Raw genomic sequence first — 4,628 nt, 5'->3', positions numbered from 1 at the left:
TGTTGCAGTAGCAGGTTGAGGCTGAGGTTGTGGCTGAGGTTGTGCTGGTTCAACAGTAGACTGAGGTCTTATCCAAACACCATGTAACCTTTTCAATTGCATTTGATTTACAATTGATTCTCCAAATATTAGGGTGGTCTTTGCAGATTCTTCATTACCAAACAAAACCTTGAAATGTTTAAGAATCTTGGTGATCAGCTGTGGATAAGGCAACATAAGCTTGCTCTGTGAAGCTTCCAGCATGTGCCTTAGCACAATCCATGCCCAGCTCATCCTGAGCTCTTTTGATAAACCCCATAACAGTAGTATGTCCAATTTCTAAACTACTGCATGGTTGCCTGAACGAGGTACAAGCATCCTGGTCAGCGTGTACATCAGCATCCGATGTTGGACCTTCATTTGACCGATTGGTAATGAAATGGTTTCAAAAAAACCATCAATCATCAGGTCCTTTACTGCAGTGTGCATGTCAACAGATTCTTCCCAACCTTCGTCAGCCGTATCAGCTTCAGAACTGCCGTTGATAGATTTTCCGTAAAAAGGCAATCCTGATAAGGTAGAAAAATCATCAAATGACATAGCAATCCTTTTACCTTTGACTTGAGCCTTAAAACCTTCTTCAGTCAGCTTAAACGTAGAGTAAAATTCTCTTATCAAACGTGGATAACTGTCGAGTGTAGAAGATAGAAAACTCTCAAGTCCGTGAAATCGCAGATGATTCTGAAACGTAAAACCGTCTATATCAAAGTATGCAAAATCCAGAGTCCTACCCTCATGGATTTATCTCTTCAGAAAGTCTGATGGTATGGAAGGTTCTGCATCTTTTTCCTTGGATGCATGAACTTTCTTTGGAGGGGGTGAAGATACAGGTTTCTTATTCCTCTTTTGTGAAATTTCCTTCATGGCATCAGCCATGAGTTTTTCCGTTGGGGGTTATTTTCGTTTCTTAGACTTCTCTTGAATAGGTGCAGGTGCCTTGCCTTTGCCTTTGGCAAGTATTTTATGTGTAGGTATGGGTATTCTTTTTGTTAGAGTGGGTGGTGGTGAAGGGGTTTCACTGGTTGAAGATGATGAAGGTGAAGGAGTGCGTGCGTGGGTTTGTTTTACTCGTGCCATACTCGTAGATTGAAGTAGATAGAATGTAGATTGAATGTAGATAGAAACAAAATAACAATAGCAGAGACAGAAGGATGAAGCAGACAGAGAAAATCAGTGAAAACTGGAGAAATGCAGTGCAGAAATCGATTGAGAACTGTTCCTATTTAAACCCTTAATCATGTAAATCGATTCCCAAATCGATTAGGTTACCGTTGCTGGTAATGTCAATCGATTTAGTAATTATTACACACAACAGCTAGTCACAACGGTCATATTTCAAATCGATTCCCAAATCGATTAGGTTACCGTTGCTGGTAATGTCAATCGATTTAGTAATTATTACACACAACAGCTAGTCACAACGGTCATATTTCAAATCGATTCCCAAATCGATTTCCAGTTTTACTTAATCGATGTCCAAATCGATTGTTTTAACGTTAAAATAAGAACTAGTCGATTTCCCAATCGACGCTCGGGCAAGTTAAAACAAATTTTCTGAACTTTGAATTCAGGGGCCAAAGCAATCGATTCCCAAATCGATTTTATAAACCATTTACCATGCTGGTAATCGATTCCCAAATCGATTTAACTGGAGAAACAACTGCAAACACCAGAAGTCCTATGAACGAATCAAAGATCATACCTCACTAGGATCAATGATCCCTAGTTTCATCCTTATATACAGAAAACTTTCTCTTGGTAAAGCTTTTGTGAAGATGTCAGCTAACTGTTCGACAGTGTTAACATACTAAAGCTTAATGGATGACAAGTTCCTGAGGTACTTTTCCTGTCGAGTTTACAACCGGCAAAGTCTGAATCTGAGTAACCAATCAATGTACATGTTGATCCTTTTGGATACCACAATCCAAGACTTTTAGTTCCTACCAAGTATCTGAAAATTCTCTTAACTGCACTGAAGTGAGATTCCTTTGGATTTGATTGATACCTTGCACACATACAAACACTGAACATGATGTCTGGTCGGCTTGCTGTAAGGTAGAGCAGAGATCCTATCATACCACGAAATCTAGTAACATCTACAGGTTTACCTTTCTCATCTCGGTCTAAGTAATTTCCTTGACTCATGGGTGTATCAATGGATTTAAGATTTTCAAAGTTAAATTTCTTTATCAAATCAGAACAGTATTTAGATTGACTAATGAAAATGCCTTGCTTGCTTTGGTTAATTTGAAATCCCAAGAAATATGACAGTTCACCCATCATTGACATTTCAAATTTACCTTTCATCAAATTTTCAAATTCTTTGCACAGTTTATTATTTGTAGATCCAAATATTATGTCATCAACATATACTTGGACAAGCAAGATATCATTTCCAGTAGTTTTTGTGAAAAGGGTCTTGTCAACATTTCCTCTTAAAAAGTTTTGTTGAATAAGGAAATTGCTGAGCTTCTCATACCAAGCTCTTGGAGCTTGTTTTAACCCATAGAGGGCCTTTGAGAGCTTATACACATGATTAGGAAAATCAGGATTTTCAAAACCAGGTGTTTGGCTAACAAAAACTTCCTCTTGAAGGTCACCATTGAGAAAGGCACTTTTCACATCCATTTGATAAAGATTAAAGTCCATTATACAAGCATAAGCCAATAAAATTCTTATGGCTTCTAATCTAGCTACAGGGGCATAGGTTTCATCAAAATCTATTCCCTCCTCTTGACTATAACCCTTGGCTACTAGTCTAGCTTTGTTCCTTGTTATCACACCATTCTCATCCAACTTGTTTCTGAACACCCATCTGGTTCCTATGACATGCTTACCCTCTGGCCTAGGTACTAAACTCCACACCTTGTTTCTCTCAAACTGGTTTAACTCCTCTTGCATAGCAAGTATCCACTCACTATCTAACAGGGCTTCCTTAATGTTCTTAGGTTCAATCTGAGATACAAAGGTTGTAAAGTTACAAAACTGACTAAGGTTTCTCCTAGTTGCAACACCTTTAGAGATATCGCCTATAATGTTGTCTAAGGGGTGGTTTCTGTTGAACTTCCATTCCTTAGGTAACTCACTGGTTTCTATAGGTTCTATAAGGTCAGATCTAGTTGGAGGGTCAGCTATAGGTTGTTCTAGTGGTTCAGATTCTACAAATTCGTCCAAAAAGTCATCAAACTTAGAAGAAGTTTTGTTCAAGTTTTCTGTAAATAATTCATCAAACTTTACATGAACTGACTCTTCTATGGTCTTTGTTCTTTTGTTGTAGATTCTATAGGCCTTACTAGTTTGGGAATATCCTAGAAAGATACCTTCATCTGCCTTAGGGTCAAACTTTCCTAGGTGTTCTTTGCCATTGTTCAACACAAAGCACTTACAACCAAAGATTCTAAAGTAGGAAAGGTTTGGTTTTCTACCCTTGTAAAGCTCATAGGGTGTTTTCCTAAGTAGGGGCCTAATGAGAACTCTATTGACAACATGAGTGGCTGTACTAATTGCATCTACCCAAAAGTACTTAGGTAGGTTGGAGTCCTTAAGCATGGTCCTAGCTAACTCTTCTAGGGATCTATTTTTCCTCTTCACTACCCCATTCTGCTGTGGTGTCCTAGGGGCAGAATATATGTGGTTGATTCCATGTAGTTCACAATAATTTTGAAAAGAATCATTTTGGAATTCACCTCCATGATCACTTTTAATTGACACAATTTTCTGGTCATTCTCATTTTGAACTAAAGCAGCAATATGTCCATGTGAACCTTGAATAGTCATCAACCAGCACATATCCATAAAGGTTACTACCAAAACTCTTAACTTGGGCAGGTCCAAAAAGGTCCATGTGTACTAATTGCAAAACTCTATTTGTTCTAACCAAATCTATAGAGGGAAATGGAGTCTTAACCAGTTTGCTTTTCTCACACGAGTCACACAGTCTATCCTTAGTAAACCTCTTATTAGGAAGACCTAAGACTAGTTGTTTGCTAACAAGTTTAGCCAGAAAGTAAGTCCATGTGAACCTTGAGTAATCATCAACCAGCACATATCCATACAGGTTTCCACCTAAACTCTTAACTTGGGCAGGTCCAAAAAGGTCCATGTGAACTAGTTGCAAAACTCTATTTGTTCTAACCAAGTCTATAGAGGGAAATGGAGTCTTAACCAGTTTACTCTTCTCACATGAATCACACAGTCTATCTTTAGAAAACTTCCTATTTGGTAGACCTAAGACTAACTGTTTGCTGACAAGTTTATTCAAATGATTTATATGTATGTGAGCAATTCTTTTATGCCAAAGCCATGTTTCATCTGAATTGGATAACAAGCAGCATATAGCACTTGGTACAGAATTGAAATCCAACATGTAAATGTTGTTAATTCTGTCACCAACTAGCTTTATGTGTTTGTCATCTTTATGCTCAATAATGCAAGATTGTGATGAAAAACTTACTTGAAAACCTTTATCACATAGCTGGCTTATACTCAGCAAGTTGTGTTTTAGTCCTTCAACATATAACACATTTTTGATTACTGCAGTTGACTCGTTGCCTATGTCACCAATTCCAATAATCTTTCCTCTGTTGTTG

This window comes from Cicer arietinum, chromosome 8, assembly GCF_000331145.2.
Source record: "Cicer arietinum cultivar CDC Frontier isolate Library 1 chromosome 8, Cicar.CDCFrontier_v2.0, whole genome shotgun sequence".
NCBI lineage: Eukaryota > Viridiplantae > Streptophyta > Magnoliopsida > Fabales > Fabaceae > Cicer > Cicer arietinum.
This window is presented reverse-complemented; position numbering follows the sequence as displayed.